At 39.9% G+C, this 18,597-nt stretch overlaps 1 protein-coding gene across 1 annotated transcript in view; it reads right to left on the bottom strand.

Annotated features, from left to right (window-relative positions):
• Positions 1-18,597, bottom strand: part of SPAG17 (sperm associated antigen 17) — a 352,647-nt gene that overhangs the window by 207,464 nt on the left and 126,586 nt on the right. The window lies entirely within an intron of this gene.

Here is an 18,597-nt window from a genome sequence, read left to right as displayed (position 1 = left end):
CTGATTCAAGCAGCCGCAAGGCGGCAGTATTGTGACAAATTTCATGCAACTTGCCCAAAAAGCAATTTTCTTGGGAAACGAGGCCTTTTATTTTAAGGAAGACAATTAAAAAAAAAAAAAAAAAAAACGACAGGCTTTCATTAGAATGCTGTGCAAGAATAATTTGGTGTTGGAAAGTAATAGTTCATTCATATGTTACAAATGTACATGAAGATACAATCTCCAAGGCAGAAATCTTTGTTTTGTTTCCTGATACATCTTAAGACTCTAAATACTGCTAGGAACATAGTAGAGGCTTGATAAATATTTGTTGATTGTTGGGTGATATTGAACGAGTTGCAAAATGGGCTTTTTTATAGGAGGTAAAATTCAATCGCAGAGTTTTCGTAAAGCACAGAACTAGAACACATCTTTTCCTCCTAATGTAACACAAAATTCTCATTGCTAATTCACATATGGGTTCTTTCCACTGTCAAGAAATAGGCTGCAATATTAAACTTGGACATGAAATTCTTTGTCGAATAGTGTAAAGAAATAAGTTTCTAAAAAACAATATTCTTATTCAGTAATCCCTTTCCCTCTATTATAATTTACGTTGGGAAGAGGCAATTCTCTGGAGGAGATTAAGAATGGAATTTACCGACTTTCCCATTGTGTGGTGCTGAGGAAGACCAAACTCATGCAAATCAGGTCTAGTGCTGTTGAACACCCACCACCTTATGGGAAGATGGACCAAGCAAACATGATACAGACAACAGGAAAGAGAGATAATAATAAGGGAGGGCACTGTGGCCCTGTGACCTCTTTAGACCTTAGTTTCTCCAGTTATAAAATAAAGGGGTGGAACAGGGCAGTATGTAACCTTCCCTCTAGTTCCACTCCAGAGATCTGATACAAATAGAGTAAAACTCCCCCTTGGTCAATTCCAAAACAATGTCTAAGAAGATTTGGAAAGACTTTACACAAATTTAATGAAATGCATAATTTTACGTGGTTCTCTCTGGTTTCTGTCCAATTCATAGTCAGGGTAATGACAGAACTAGAGTATAGATGGGAGGAAAGACCTTAGTACAAATTCTTCCTTACCATCAAAGGTAAGGAGGAATTTGTCCTTAAACCTAAGAATTTGTTCTTAAACTTCTCTTACTTCTCTCCATGGAAACTCACTAACCCTAACTACCTAACAAAACCCACACAATTTTCAATGCTATCACCAAAACAAAAAACACACATAAAAGCATAAAAATGTCTATTTAATCTACAAAGTATGTATTTGTGTTTGCACACGTGTACACGCATGCATGTAGGCGTGGCTCTGTGTTTCCCTCTGTTATACTGAGTTTAAAATCTTTTTTTGTTTGTTTACTAATTCACCATAGGAAGACTGAGCATCTGTTTTTCGAATAGCCTGATTCTGAAAAGCAAGTATGATATTTGTAACACAGTCTTCTGAAAAAAAATTCCATGATCACAAAATGACCTTTCCCCACACTGGATGCCTTTCTTTTCTCTTGTCTGCTCCCTCAGTCAAACCTGCTATTACAATCATCATTAAAGAACAAAAGTCTTTCATTCCATAATAAAGTAGATGTGGTTCCTGAACAGTCAATACCTTGAAGTTCCTGTCAGTTACAGTTTTCAGCACTGAAGATTTTAATGACCACCTCTACCCCCTTATCCCACTCCTTCTTGCAAATTTCCTTGTCAATATTCAAAAGCTAATAGTGGGACTTTCCTGGTGGCGCAGTGGTTAAGAATCCGCCTGCCAACGCAGGGCACACGGGTTCAAGCCCTGGTCTGGGAAGATCCCACATGCCGCTGAGCAACTAAGCCCGTGTGCCACAACTACTGAGCCTGTGCTCTAGAGCCTGCGAGCCACAACTACTGAGCCCACGTCTCACAACTATTGAAGCCCGTGTGCCTAGAGCCCATGCTCCGCAACAAGAGAAGTTACCTCATTGAGAAGCCTGCGCACCTCAACAAAGAGTAGCCCCCGCCTCGACGCAACTAAAGAAAGACGCGCAACAACAAAGACGAAACGTAGCCAAAAATAAATAAATAAATGTATTAAAAAAAAAAAAAGCTAATAGTGACAAGCAATGGCTGCCTCTCAGCTCTTTGGGGGACAATTCAGAAAGAGGGCATCGTAATCTACCATGTACCCATTAGTATCTGGTATCCAAGATGGGCGTTGACTATTTCAGTCCAGAAAAAAGGGGTGGGGGAGGGAGGAGGAGGTAGGAACTAACAATTATTGAAATCTGCCATGTGCCAGGCATATGTTATCTCATTGAGTCCCTAAGTAATCCATTTAAATAGGGGCACTAATACTTTATATATGGAAAAACAGAGGCCCAATGAAGTTAAACACCTTGTTCAAGGTCATTTTGGCAGAACTTCATGGAGACCACATACATGGCTCACAATTTGGTGATCATTTCAGAATAGTTTTGAGAGCAAGCCTTTAGGGTCAGAATGCCTTTCCATAATCCTTAAATTGCACCTAATGGCTACTTTGGCCACAGTAAACCTAATAGAAGAAGATTTAGATCACATGTTAAAGTGTATAGAACCTTCAAAAACAGATGAATGTATTAAAACCTTAAAACGGCTAAGACTACTTTTTATCAATAGTCGTTTTACAAAGGCTAAAAGAGTTTGAGGGAATATCCCAAGGTTGTCTCTCTCTTCAAGCCCGTTGCTCTTGCTACTTTGCACTCTAGGAGTGTATCTTAACATAAGATCAGTTCCTCTGATTCTTGGCACTGTACTGAAACTTACGGGCTCCCTGAGATCACCCTGAGACAGTCTGCCTGCATTGGAGCAGGTCCAGATTTGTTCATGTTCAGAGCTCTCTACAAGGCCCACTGGGAGCTGGGCCACATCTCCCCATTGGAAGGGGTCTCAAGAGTCCAGCCCACTTTCCCATCTGTACTCTCTAGCCCACCAAGCTCCTGCTCCAAAAGTTAGATCTATTTGACAAAATAGGACCCACGGAGGACTCTGTTGGAGCCATGGATTAGTGTTTAATCACATTGCCAGAACCCAGGGAAGCATGAAATGGACTGATCAGACAGTAATAACGCAAAGATTGCTTGCAGGGAAGGATGCGCTCACTGGCATGTTGCACTAGGGGGCAGCGAGATGCCAGGAAATGCACAATATTCTCATAACGGAGAGCAAAGTCACGTCTCTGTGTCTAACTAGGGAGACTCGTTAAGTAAATGACACTCTGCAAATACAACTTTTGAGCTTTTCTCTTAGTATTTCAGGGTAAGGGTAGAAGCCAAATCTCTCCTAATCGGCAGCAGTTTTAGAAATAGGAAATTATTTTGGAAAACATTCAATCCAATTTAAATTTGGCAAAATACTATTAAAATACACCCTTCCACCCATATCGCACTCCAACATGCAGCTAAACACAGCCTTTAAATTTCAGTTCACAGGGCAGCAAGAGAAACGAGTACAGAGAAAACAAATGTTGACCAGAGGGGAGAAACGAAAGCATATGGCACAGAACCTGATTCATCACACTCGTGAGTCCTGCAGGGCTCCTACCTGTGTGTGAATTTGTTTAAGACAGTTCAAGAAGCTTGGGTGTAATTAGTAGCATAAGCCTAGAGAAAGAAAACATTAATCATTTCAGGAAAACTACACACTAGATGTATCAGTGAAGGAAGAGGGTTTTAGTCTGGCATACCTCAAACACCTTAGGAAATAAAATCAGCTTTCTATTGCCTGGAGACATCTACTGTACATGGTTATTGCTGAGTCTTGCCCTCTAGCAGTTATTGATAAAATCACTCAAAGGATGGAATGAAGTCGTGTATGGACCTTTTATTTACTTTATCAGCCTCACCTAATTTGAAGCCTGGCAGGAGGGCGTCCTAACCTAAACACTTACACCCTAGACTTCTATGGCAAGAAAGTACTCACGTAAATGCAGAGAATCTGGCTGGCTCACGCGAGCCCACTGTCCCAGAGACACAGGGTAGATCCATAACTATTTTTCTTTCATATACTGCAAATTCTCCAAATTTTACTTAGGCGTTCCTATATTCTAATAGAAGTACCAAAACCCTCTCAAAAATAAGTGAAACATTGCACAGGGAACTGTATTCAATATCCTGTGATTAAACCATAATGGAAAAGAATATGAAAAAGAATGTATATATATGTATAACTGAATCACTTTGCTGTACAGCAGAAATTATAATAACACAACATTGTAAATCAAAAATACTTCAGTAAAACAAATTGACAAAAAAGCCAGTGAAAAGTAGCTTTTGGATGATGAGAGTGAGATTGCTTCCTTCTATTAGCACAAATAATCAGCTGATACAGGGGAAGACAAGGGCAGACACGTATGTCTGCTCTCTTCTGCTGCCTTTGCTAGCGTGTCAGGGGGTCTGTTGCCCTGGATGATCAGAGGTGAGAATCCCACAGTCATCTACCCTGAACTGATCAGAGCCTATGGAGGTCTATGAAGCAAAAGCCCCTATAAAAGCCCCAAATAAAATCAATGCAACATTGAAGAAGTCAGGTTCTGTCAAGAGTTATTTAATACCGTGCAGATATGCAAAGCTGTACTTTGTCAATATTCTGCTGAAAGGATAACCTTTTTGTTAAGTAGATTTACTGCCAAATGGACAGGGATTTGTGAATGTCTTTCTCATACCGGGTTTTTCCTTCAAAAGGAGTCTTGGATCTCCATCAGCAAAGGAGTGTTAGTATGGGCTGTTGGCCAGCAGAAGAAATATTTTTATTACATTGAACTGGCTGCTCTAATCGTATTTGTTAAAAAGGGATTCTAACTGTAAAATGAGTCAGAAATATGTTTAAAAAATGGGTACACGTTACGTTAACAAACAAGAACAATATAAAGGACCAGGATATGCAGTTTGACTGTTTTTACTAAATAAGTTCTCATTATAGACTCTCCTTTAATTATAGGTTCCTCACAATTTATTATAAAGACTATTCTTTGATGTATCATCATCATGCTGTTAGAAGTGCTCCTTATTTAGGAATTAGTTCACATGGCTGTCACATTTTCTCAACGAGATTGTAAGCTCTTTAGGTTGGAAAAATTGTTTTATGTGCTTTTGCAGCTCATAGTGTCCAGTAGTGAATGGAAAACAGAGCAAGGCTCTCTATGTAAATATCTGTTGTTCAACAGAGAAGATGCTTAGAATGACAATTTTGACCCTGGGAATCATAAAGCACTAGAATGTCAGGTAACTGAGCAGGGCACACATAGCCTTGAAGTCCTTTGGGAGGAAAACAGACTGTATCTGATCTAACATGGTTCATAGCAGGGTCATTAACAAGGGTGTGAAGATTTAGACCCTGCTAAGCCATTCCTCTGCTAAAACATGTTTCCTGGGAGTGACTCAGACTAGCAAGCAGACTGGCAACCAGGGGAATGAGGCAGCTCTTCCTGACAGTAGGGAAAAGCCAAGGACTCACATACACACACGTGTTGATTATAAAACCATTCCTCCCATCTCTTTCCTTCTTCCTTCTTTCTCCCATCTCCCATCAAGAGATGATGTCCTGCTCCCTCTTCCCTTCCACCTACTGCCTACGGGCTGCAAATTCTACGATTCCTTTCTCTTTCAAGACCCCTTTGATATTCTTAGAGCTTGATTCTACGGTGGAAGGTATCCGGGTAGGGTGGGGAGAGAAGGAGCCACGTATAAAATGAGCCCTCTCCCCATATCCTCAAGTCCATTCTCTAGTAGGTCTGTGTCTTTATTGGAGGGGGTGGGGTGAGATGTGACAGGGTAAGAGAGTGTCATGGACATATATACACTACCAAATGTAAAATAGATAACTAGTGGGAAGCAGCCGCATAGCACAGGGAGATCAGCTCGGTGCTTTGTGACCACCTAGAGGGGTGGGATGGGGAGGGTGGGAGGGAGGGAGATGCAAGAGGGAAGAGAAATGGGAACATATTGTATATGTATAACTGATTCACTTTGTTATAAAGCAGAAGCTAACACACCATTGTAAGGCAATTATACTTCAATAAAGATGTTAAAAAAAAAAAAAATGAGCCCTCTAGGTCCAGAATCTGAACCTGACCCTTGCCCCCTGCAGCAACACTACCACCAGGTCTGTCTACCCTAATCTTCTGACCTCGCCCACGAGTGTGCTGGGTCTGATTGCCCACAGCTCTTCCTGACTCTGTTCAGTGGGGCTGTGTTGGTAACCTGAAACTTGCTGTGGTGGGAGCATTTAAACTAAGGCAATGGCAAATGCTACCAATAAGAGCTTTCCTCCTGGAGAGCAGGTGATTAAACATTTACCAGCACACTGAGGGCCCCCATCCCGGGAAGGCCTGTTGGTCTAAGGCTGACTTAGAGATGAATTTGATTTAAAAGGCCAAGGCTGTCTCTGCGAAAATACTGAGGGCAAAGCAGATTCGCTCCATCTATTGCCCCTCCCAACCCCAATACACATTGTGCAGCAGTGTGCTATGTGAATTCATAATTAAGTGTCTGCTGATGTTGTTTCAGGTGTGGCCCAGCCTTAAGCACTATCCTTCAAAATGGGCTCTATAGAAACAGGTGACAAGGTAAGGACAGAGAGGTCACTGTGGGAAGAACAGGGCCAACCTACTCCAAGGTTCTCCTTTCCTCTTGGCCATCTCAGGGGTCTACTTCCACATGCAGGATCTGAGCACTGGGGTCATTGCCATGCGAGGGCCCCAGCACCCCTTGCCCATAGGTGACGAGGCTCCCTCATATTTTGGTGGCCCCTTGGAGAAGCACAGGTCATTGTGGCATAGTAATTAAGAGCCTGGACTCAGGAGACAGAATGCCTGTTTTTGAATCTCAGCAAACCAGCTGTGTGTCCTTGGGCAAGTTACTTAACTTCTCTGTGCCTCATGTATAAATGAGGGTAACTACAGTACCTACCTTTTGGGATTGTTGTGAAGATTGAATGAGACAATCTACAGAGAAACTTTCTGAGCACAGCACTTAGCAACAATCATAGCCATCATGATGGATATTATTTTGGGGGCTTCTCCTTGGGTTAGTCATTAGAACAAACATGGTTGTTCCATACATGCTGTATCAAGTGTGGAAAGTTTAGGGGTGAATGAAGAAAAAAAAATTCAAACAGAGTATCAACAGCTGCCTCATGAGTGACAGTCAACTTGTAAAATAATTTTCTCTTTGATAACAATAAACTTGTTAACTAATATATTTTTAAAATATTTTAGGTCTTTGGAAGAGAGGCCAAAAATCATGAACACAGGATATTTAAAATGCTACAGGTAAAGAATTCTCAGAGCTGTGGGAGAGGATGTGAGGGCGAGGCAGGAGGGAACTTTAAATCCTTTTGCACCTGGTGCAGGTTTGTCAGCGATGTCAACCCATCATCGACTGTGAAAAGACATCGATTAGAGTTAAGTAAGGAGTACAGAGGCTGACTAAGGAGACGATGAGTTCTGAGGTAGCCACACAGAGGACCAGCTACCAGGCTGATTTTCATTAGAGATGGGGACCTGCTTACTTGGTTTTAAACAAATAAGAACTTGGCTTTGAAATATATCAGGTAGGGCTAGTTCTTAAAAACAAAAGCAAAGTGACTGAAGTTTATTCTTGATAGAGAGCCTTAGTGCATCCCTCTCTCCAGATAAGATGGGCTCCCTGACCTGCTGCTATATCCTGGCTTCCCTGGGCCCTTACAGGTGAATTTCTAGAATTCACCATCCCCTTCTCCTGGGTGGAATAAAATTTATCCACATCACCTCCTATTCAACTCAGGGCCTTAATAGTTGATTTTGGCAACTGGATGAATAAATATAACTTCAAGGCTTTAGTGAAATTTAGTATTTAAAAAAATACTTTAAAAAGTATCTTTTTAATTAAAAAGTACCTTTTTCTTTCCAAACTATCTTCATTTTCTAAAAGGAATCCCAGTGACTCCTGGACTAACTCAAAGGGATGCCCTGCTAACGAGAGTATTTTAGGCAGTGGGCTGGGCCAGTGTAAAAGGCTCCCCTAGAATCATACCACCTGGATAACTTCCTACTTTGCCCATGTGCCTGGCATATAGTAGCATTCAATAAATGTTTCTGGAACTTAGCAGCCAAAACCACACACTAAAGAGAATTTTTACACATGCTTAGTATGAGAATGCCAACTAAGTATGTGGCATTTTATCGGCTACACTCAGCACTTTGGAAGGAACCATGTCTCTGAATTACTGAGCATTTGAATGAAAGGAAGAGCATATTCTCTGGACGTTCAGACAACACTGTAATGTCTTATGTTCACTGATGAGAACTCAGAAGCCTAGAAGCATCTTTACTGTGTATGCACATACTACCTGTCTGGCGTTCCTTGTCTTCATGAATATTAAACGTGATCACTAATTAAAATTACTGAAGTTCTGGTGTAAAGATGCAGAGCTCTGAAGTGGTATCGAACTCTGCCTCTGTAGTTTCTCTGCTAAATGACCTTGGATCTATCTTTGTGACTCAGTTTTCTCATTTATAAAAATGGGGCTAATAATAGAAACTTCCAAAGGTTGTGGGAAGTCTCTAATGATAAAATATATATATTGAAGCATTTTGTAAATTGTAAAGCTACATGCAAAGGTAAAATATTAATGCATGCAAAGAAAAGATTATGCTTCTCCTTAGAAAATTTTGCAAAAAATGGGTTAAAACAGGTGATTATTTCTGTAATTTTGAATCTGGATATGTCCTGAGGATCTTCTTTGGACAGTTTAGCCTCTGAGCTTAGGCTGCTTGATTGTTTGTCTTTTGTTTTTCAGGGTTCTTGGCTCATCCCAGCAATCTAGTACATGAGTCTAATTCGGTTTTGCTCCATGCATCAGAGAGTTTTAAGACAGCTATTAAAACACCACATGGAAAAGCTTTGCAGGGAATTCTACTCCACAGAGAAACCACAGAAACCACTACACACCTTAACTATCTCCCCACCCCCAGAGTTGGCTAAAATTACAGCTCCATTATGTTAGTACAATCCAACCAATTTTATTGCTTGGAGCAAAATCTGAGGTCCAAAATGAACTTCAGAACATAAAAAGTAAGGCAAACCTCAAAAGGAAACAAGCTTCTTTGGGTTTTCAAACAAATATTACATATCAGAGGCATTCTTCTAACGGAGGAGACCAAGCAAAGCCAAGAGGAGTCCTGCTAATTGCTCCACGAATGTAAAGTTGGAATCAGGGACTCACCCCAAAGAAAGGAGATCTCTTTTCATCATCAGATATTAAAGGCTACAACCTTTCATCAACTCCCTCCTCAGACATGAGACCCCTTTGTGCCTTCCTCGAGTCCCTTCAGTGTTGAATTACTATCTTCCACGTTAAAAATTAAGATATATTTTCAAGACTCAATATGAGCTCATTAGTTATCCTAATTTAGCCCTTTCCTCTTTTTTTTCCCCCACCTTCCTTTGTCTAATTAAATGTCATTTTTTTCGCTAAGCATTGTGACATAGTCCATGAACTCGTATGGCTTTGGCACTACAGCTACACAAAGGAAACAAAATAACCAACCAATGCTCTTTCTAATGAGCCATCCATGCTCCATAGCTGCTGCTTGGTTTGTTACATCTCACTTGTCATTTGTTCACTACAAAGCCACCGATACAGTTTAATTTCTACATTCATCTTGAGTGAGTGCGGAACACCCAAGGATACTTCTGACTATCACAAGGATATAAGACTGTCCTGATTACAAGCACTCTATCCTATTTGCCCCATAGTCAATAAAATGTCTAAGAAATGCCAATATTTTGGTTACCATATTTCATTCCCCATACGGTCTCTAATACCTGGAAGCAGAACAAAAATTCTTTGTCTGACAACCTGCTCTGATTTTTAGGTCTAAAGCTATGGTCTTCAAATTATGATGTGGGAAAGAAGGGACATCCAAGGATGACCCCAGGCAGTATCCGATCTTCTAGATACCTGAGTTTGTGTCACATTAGTAGGGAACGATGAGACTATCCAAACACTCCCTGAGGGTGTCAGAAAAACTATGAGCGTGTACCTTGAGCAAGAAGTGTGGTAGAGAATCTGTGTTCTGCCTCAATTCAACAAAAAAAAGAGGCGGAGTTCAACTCAACCAGCATTTATTAAATTACTCTGGTTAAATGTCCGAGATGTAACAAACTGTAAAGGGTACCCAAAAATGACTAAGATAGGAGTTTGAAAGTGAGCAAATAGTGCTTATACATGAAAATAAGTTCCTTAAAAGGTCTTTTCCTTGTGCAAGCTACTTGGCCACCCAGTTGCTTTGACTGGCCTGTCAAAGGAGTTAGGGTGCGTTGCTCCCCCGAGCTCGTTCTGTGCAGCAATCCTGACTTTTCCAGCTGCCCAGGAGCCAAGAGTTGCTCCATGGATGCAAGAGGTGATGGAGATCTGCCTCTGAGTGAGGAAACTGGGGTAAAACCTCCAAACCGTCAAGTGAAAGGTTAAATGTATTGATCGGTACCAATCAATCCTAGTGGGAGGGCAGATTGGAGTGTGGGTGGGTATCTGAGGCAGTTCCTGAGATCTTTTTCCTAGACTGCTTGTAATTCCTTCAGATCTCCACTCAACTGTCCCTGTTGTAGGGAAGGGTTTCTAGGAAGTGGACAAGGTGAGGTGAAGGAGAGCCAGGAGGGGAGGTGTCACTGAAGCCAGAAGAACAGTGGTGTATGGCGTCAAAGGCAATTAGAAGGTTACCACTGACCTTAGCAAAAGCAGTTGTACTTGAGTGAAACTGCTTCCTGCTCATTCCTTCACTCCTGCAATCCTGTGTATACGCCCTCATAATTCACATATCTCCTTTATAATATGAACCTCACATGGTTTAAGGACCACACGACAATATATTCTAAGTTAATGATTATGATAAATTTCAAGCCCTAGACCTGGTTATGGTTATTAATGTTCCCTAACTACATAGGTACATGGAGTCTATTTATTGGTTACATCAGGGCAGTAATTCATTATAATTAGTCCTTTCCTATTGATTCCCTAATATAGTCCTTACAATAGCTCTTTCAATGTTATAATGAAAAGACCACTGGATTTAGTATCAGAAAACCTGATCATTAGTCCTGATTACAACCACGTGGTCTTGGAAAAACACTCATGTACTCAGAACCTGGACCTTAACAAAATAATACTTACAGTAGGGAGTCATTCATTCATTCAATAAATATTTACTGAGGAGTTACTATGTGTCAAACATTGAAATGGGCATTAGGAATAGAATGCATAGGCATAAGGCATAATCACTACCCTTAAATAGCATCAGCCTGGGGAAGAAAAATCCACAAATAACAGAGAAAAGAGATTATAGTTAAAAGTATTTCATAAGAAAGTGCTGTATAAAGTATCCATTTCTTTTATTATATTGTTTATCCTAATTTATTCACTAATAACTTTTGCTATGTGGGTACCTATGCTACGCTGGAAATGAAGGATGCAAAGATTAATAAGACAAGGGAAATTAAAGGAAATGAAATAAATCTGTATTTCTCAGCATGGTTAGACTTCAAAACATAATGATGAATTTAAAAAAAGATAAATTGCAGAACTGGTAAGTACAATATGGAACCATTTGTATAAATTTAAAAAATCATAAACAATATTACATAATATTCATGGATATAGATAAATAGATACATAGATAGGCTCAGAGGATATGCATTCATGACAGTGTGTGCTCCTAGGAAGGGAGAGAAAGGAATGGAACAGGGGCTGGGAGTAAGGACAAAGTGTTCTTCCATTTTTTTCCCAGTGTTTATTTAAAAAAAAAGAAAGAGAAACTAGCAATTGTCATGATGGTACAGAGGTCCTTGTTATATTACCCTTTGTGCTTTCCTGCATTAAAAAAGAAGGAAGTCTCTGCTCTCAAAAGACCCACATTCTAGTAAGGGAGGCAGATATGTGCACAGTCATAACGTAAAATGATACGGGTTTTACTGTAGACCGCCTCTCTCCCTGCGTCTTATGTCCCTGCCTCATGGGCAGATGCCGCTTGAAGAAAGAGTCGAAGGAATTCTTTGCCTATGTCTCTTGCTTGTCAACCTTCTGTCTACACAGTGGCCACACCTCCACCTCCTCAGAAGAGCAAGGCTCTCTTGCTTAGGTTTCTTCCCCTTTTCACATTTTCATCTCAGTATGTCCTTCACCAGTCTCAAGAACTTGCTCCTTTTTCTCAGGCTGAGGGAAAGATTCTGATCCTTTCTCTTTTGTACTAGAGCAAATGACCCACTTTCCTTTGACCTGCCTTTCCAGATTGTTCCATCAATCCTATCTCTCCGCTTCCAGTTTTCAATCCCTTCCTCCCCTCTCCTCTCTATCCCATTTCACAAATGCACAGCTATCTTCACCTAATCCCAGTCTCCCTGCTAACCATTTTCCATAGGATCTTCTTTTCTCCATAGTCAAACTCCCCAAACATGGGACCTAGCACTTGAGGCCCTGGATCCTGATAAGCCACAGTATTGCTCCCACCTCCTTCCCTCACCTCCACCACCATTCACTCTATTGAAACTGCATCCTTTAAGATCACTAATTGTGTCCTCATCACCAAATATGGTTGCCTTGCCCTGTTCTCCCTAGATCTCCATAGGTGGGGACTTCAAATGCCACTTCGTGCCCTTCTCCCTGGCCTGATTTCCATGACACAGCACTGTTCTCATTCTGTCTTTATTCCTTTGGCTGTTTCTTCTCTGACCATCAGGCTCTTTCCTTTCTTTCTACCTCGTAAATGAGGACCTTTAGATATTCCATAGAATTCTGTGCTCAACCTTCTGTTCTCCTCCTGGCACATTCTGTCTATTGGATATTCTAGGTCCTCCCACAGCATCCACTCCGCTTCTCTGCTGACAATCCCTAAGTCGATGTCTCCAACCATGGACTGTGCGTTATGGTCCGTGGACTTCCTGATGAATTTCTACTTTGATGTTCTACCATCATCTCAAACTCAGAACGTCTGAAAGCTGAGTCCTTTACCTCTCTGTATACCCTAAAAACAAAACAAACAAAATCTCCCCATTACAAACAATAAGAATCATCCAAGTTCATTTAACTGAATTTGTCAGTTTCTGAGACTTTCCATTTTTCCCAGTCATCATACTTCAAATCCTCCCTCATTCTCCTTTTGTATATGCAATCACAGTTACTTTCTTTCTAGAATTTCTTAGATCTGTCACTTCCTTTTTATTCTCATGGTGATTCTGCTAGTTCAACCTATAACTACCTCAAACCTAGACCACTGAAAATACCTTCTACAGGGTCTATTCGAGGCTCCAGCTTCTTCCATCTCTAACCTATTAATTTTTTCTAAGACATCAATTTAATCATTTCACGCTTCCCTCACAGAAAGTATTTTAATTGTCTAACTCTTAGACTCTAATGGGATAAGTCCAAGCTCTATCTTACTAGAATTCAAAATCCTTTACATTCTCTTCCCCACATATTTTAAACACCGTATCTCCCATTATTTCTAAACTCTCACAGCTCTCAAATTGTTCTATGTAAGTTCTTGAGCCTTAATTTTCCCATGTAAATGGGAATAATATTTTTAGAGCTGTTGTGAGGATGAACCACGATAGTGTGTGTAAAGCACCTAATCCAGTGCCTAGCGAGTGGTTAATTATGTATCACAAACATGTCATGTGTTTTCTCAGCTCTCTGTTTGCTCAGCGTGGTCCTTTTATAGAGAATTCCTTGCTTCCAGGTGAAATTCCTGCTTCATCTGTGGCTCCTTCCCTAAACATCTCAGCCCAACAGTGACCGCTGTGTCCTCTGCTTGCCTGTGAAAACTCATTATCAGTACAATGCTAGTAACATAGTACTTACACTGAGGTCATGACATTAGTGTGGGTCTTCAGCTTTAGTGTGCATCAGAATCATGTTTGTTAAAGTAACAAATCTAAGTACAAACTAGGCTCCACCCCGAGTTTCTGATTCAGTAAGTCTACGGTGGGGCCTGGGAATTTGCATTTCTTATAAGTTCCCAGGCAATGCTGTTGCTTCTGGTCCAGGGATTACACTTTTAGAATCACTGGTGTCTATGTTTTCTCAGATTAGCTCTAGGTGGCAGGAATGCTGTATTGTTCCTTTTTCCATTGATCCATCCTCCCCTTTCTATACATCCCAGGTAGTACATAGGGCAGTAGTTTAATACAAAAGGAACAAATGTTTTTCGACTGAATTTAATCACTTACTGAAGCTATGGTCAAACTCCATATTCACTAGATGGTTGTACTCAGTCTTAAACCATTTCCAATATTTAAAAATCTACTAAAGGAGAATGTCTTAGTGATGGCAGGTAAACGACATATTATTTGTGTATAAAAACCACATTAGATATAGATATAGCCTCAAGCTTCAATTCTTCATGTTAGTAGAGAGGTATATGGAGTCTAGGAATTTAATAAAGAAAATTATTTCTATTTTCCTTTGGAATGCATTTTTAAAGTTATATTTTGGGATGGGCCCATCTTACATTCTAGAAATTCATAATGCTTTAAATAATTCCCCTTTGAAAGTATGTTTCTGTGTCAAGGACCACTCTCTGCTTCCTCTGAAGCCTAGAGCTGGACTGGCGGTGAGGGGGATTAGAAGGAAGGTGTCCACACCAAAATAGGACAGAGGAAGAAAAAGAGGGAGAACTTTCAGAAGACATTAAAAGGGTAATTTTGTCCCCAAATCTGGGGAAGATAATGGTTGGCAACTTAGTAATTGCTATTCTCCCCCTGGCTCACCCATGACTCAACTGCTACTGGGCTAAAGAAACATTACAGAAAGAAGCTCCAGCTCCACAGCTGACAATGTTTAGGGCTTGGAGTTGACCAGTGGGGTACGTCTACTATAGACTTACATAAGGAAGATCTAGGAAGGCATCCATCTTTCCTAGCTTGATTTTATTTTAATCCCACTTTTTCCAGCTCAAACTGAACAATTCAAGATGAACAATCTTTCCTACTGAATTCATTTAAAACATTTAAATACAGTTCTTTTGTTTCAAGATGCTTGTTTGTTTGACTGAAAATTTTCATTGACCAAATTAAGTTGGATAATTTTAAAGACTTTTTCTAGCAGCTAAAATTCAAAGTAGAGAGGAAACTTTCAACCTCCTTGATTTTGGAGGAACACTGGCTTCTATAAAATAAGACTAATTAGAGATGCTGATGAGGTCAACATGTACATAAAGCTAAAGAAAAAATGCTGCCAAGGAGGCTGAGAACAAACTTCCAGTGAAGCCACCAATAGACTCTCTGTGTGGTATACGCTGTGTAAAATGAGAGAATTTCTTCAGCTGCTTTGAAGACAGTACTGATGAGGGTATAGCCAGAGGTCCAGTTCCCATATGGACTTCACGTGACCCCAAATTCTGCTCCACACGACCAAAATCTTTGGTCTCTAGACATGATTGCTCTTAATTACTGAACACAAGAGGGACTAAGCAAAAAAACTTTCTTCAGAAAAACAGATCATCATTGCTTTAAATATGTTTTAAAGTGTATACCCTTCTGAGCAAAAGTGACATCTTCATCACAAAGAATAAAATAACACATTCACAGTTATTTCCATCTCAAAGGTTGAAAATATGGTCCTAATAAATCATTTTTCCACAAACATTTTCCTAGGTTGGTGCTAAATCTATAAGATATGCATGACAAGTTAAACTATAAACATTCTCTAATGCTTCACCTTTATGATTACAATAACAAGTGTGAATAATGAAAAGTTTTCTATCCTTGCTCAGCCATCTAAATACTTGATGTGAAGACAGAGGTAGCTGACATAATGGAAAAGAATATGAGAAAGAATGTGTGTGTGTGTGTGTGTGTAAAACTGAGTCACTTTGCTGTATAGCAGTAATTAACACAACATTGTAAATCAACTATACTTCAATAAAAAATTCAAAAAAAAGACAGAGGCAGTTGAAGTCAATATTCCTAACCTTAAACTAGCTTAACCAAAACTCAATTATTAAATACATATATGGAGTCATAGACAGTTTTGGAGATCACTTGATTTTTCATTGGTGCTTATATAATTTGGTGGATTTCCTCTCCATTTCTATTCAATATATCCTGCCTGAGTAACTGTTATGCTGTCTGTACCACCCAAGGCCACACACTATAGTCATATTTAGCAGAAAACACAATAAGAACAACGCAAAGAATCATGATTGTGAGGGGTGAGGACAAGGGGAAGCCAGGAAACAATTTATTTAATTTTAGAAAGCATTTCACAAGTTTACATACCAAAAACATTGAGTTACCATGGAAGGAGAGGAAATGTTTTGTCACAGAGAACTGGCTAAAAAACAAAGGCGAAGTTAAGCAGACATCTCTCTGGATGGAGAAGTGTTAACAGCAGGGAGCCCTGGGAACCTTCCTTGTATATGTCTTATTTAACTGCCTTTATACAAAATACATAAATAGTTACAGTGAAACACAAACTTTCAGAATTTAATGCTAGGCGATTTCTTTCATTGCCATTTAGTCCAATTCCTTCATTTTGCAGATGAGGGTAAAGAATCTATGACATGGAGACTTGGTCAAGGTGACACAGCTAGCAAGAAGCATGTCCTGATTCCTAGACAATGGGCCTTCCTCTGCCACCCTGCCTTGGCTTCACTGGCAGATGTTGTGACAATGACATTGTGCCAAGGGGACAATTAAACACTGCAGGGAGATTTCACAAAGCCTTCTGAGTTGAGCAAGCATGTGTGTCAGATGAGATTCAGTGTGGAAAATATAAGTAAATGTGTTGAAGAAAACATAATCTAAACTCCAGTCAGAAGTTTAGAGGCTTTATATGACCCAGCAATCCCACTTCTAGGCATATATCCGGAGAAAACTCTAATTTGAAAAGACACGTGCACCCCAATGTTCATTGCAACACTATTTACAATAGCCAAGACATGGAAGCAATCTAAATGTCCATCGACAGAATAATGGATAAAGAAGATGTGGCATATATATATATAGAGAGAGAGAATACGACTATATTAGTAGAATATAGCCAATATATCAGCCATAAAAAGAATGAAATAATGCCATTTGCAGCAACATGGATGGACCTAGAGATTATCATATTAAGTGAAGTAAGTCAGAGAAAGACAAATACCGTATGATATTACTTATATGTAGAATCTAAAATATGATGCAAATGAACTTATTTACAAAACAGAAACAGACTCACAGACATAGAAAACAAACTTGTGGTTACCAAAGGGGAAAAGGGGTGGAGGAGGGATACATTAGGAGTTTGGGGTTAGCAGATACACACTACTATATATAAAATAAACAACAAGGTCCTACTACACAGCATAGGGAACTATATTCAATATCCTGTAGTGAACCATAATGGAAAAGAATATGAAAAAGAATATAGATATATAACTGAACCACTTTGTTGTACACCAGAAACTAACACAACATTGTAAATCAACTATGCTTCAATTAAAAAGAAAGAAGTTTAGAAGCTTTGATGATCAGTTACAGGAAAGGTGCCTATATGTAATCCTTCCCCATAACCATCAGCTTAATGTGCTGCAGTTCCATTGAAATGCCTTGGCTCACCAGATCTAGAAAAAAAGTGGGAACAAAATAGAAAACATTACCCTACAACTGTACAAAACCAGAGGGTCTAAGTACTTGGAAAGTTGTGTTGAGTTTTAGGCATAAAACCTAAAAAGAGATTGAATAGCTGGAAAGAGTCACAAAATGGCAAATAAACTGGTCATAGGAAAGGAGGGACTTCACTGGGAGGACTGACTGAAACAAATTTAGGAGAGAGAGGGGAAACTATTACTATACAGTAATATAGTACTGAGTACAGCCACAACTACTGAGCCCACACGCCACAACTACTGAAGCCCACACACCTAGAGCCCGTGCTCCGCAACAAGAGAAGCCACCACAGTGAGAAGCCCGCACACCGCAATGAGGGGGAGCCCCCGCTCGCCGCAACTAGAGAAAGCCCGTGTGCAGCAGCGAAGATCCAATGCAGCCAAAAATAAATAAATAAATTAATTAATTAAAAAATAAAAGATAACAATCACTGAAGTAATTTAGTGGAAGGAGAAAAGTCAGTAGGGACCAGAATAATGTGATTAAGCTCCCTTCTGGAAGATATAAGGGAGGGTTTTAATGAGAAGGAGTTGGATGGAGGCAGGGAGATCTTCAGGCCAGGAAACTACATGGGAAAAGTCAGTATGTGCCTGGGGATACTACAGAGACCACTCAACTGGAGTAAAGGAAGATAAAGACGGATGGGCAGAGAAAGACCAAATTAGGCAGGGCCATGAAAGCCAGGCAGAACATCTTGCATTTTATCTTGTGGGTAACTGGGAGCCAATGACAGTTTCTATGGCTAGAGCTGAAACATGGTCAACATTCACCATTTTTTAACATTTCCCTAGTATGTTGCCAAACTCCTAGTGGCAACACTTACGTTTTACTTGTATTTAATATTTTTCATTTGCTATAAAAGCGATCACGTATAACATCTAGGTAGATATTTTGACATGCGAACTCCCTTTGGTTCCAAACTCATTCAAATAATACATTTTTGTCTAAAAAGAGAAAT

The sequence above is a fragment of the Balaenoptera physalus genome (genome assembly GCF_965194825.1).
Source record: "Balaenoptera physalus genome assembly, chromosome: 1".
NCBI classification, from domain to species: domain Eukaryota; kingdom Metazoa; phylum Chordata; class Mammalia; order Artiodactyla; family Balaenopteridae; genus Balaenoptera; species Balaenoptera physalus.
Note: the sequence above shows the minus strand (reverse complement) of the source record. Positions and strands in the feature narration are given on the sequence as shown.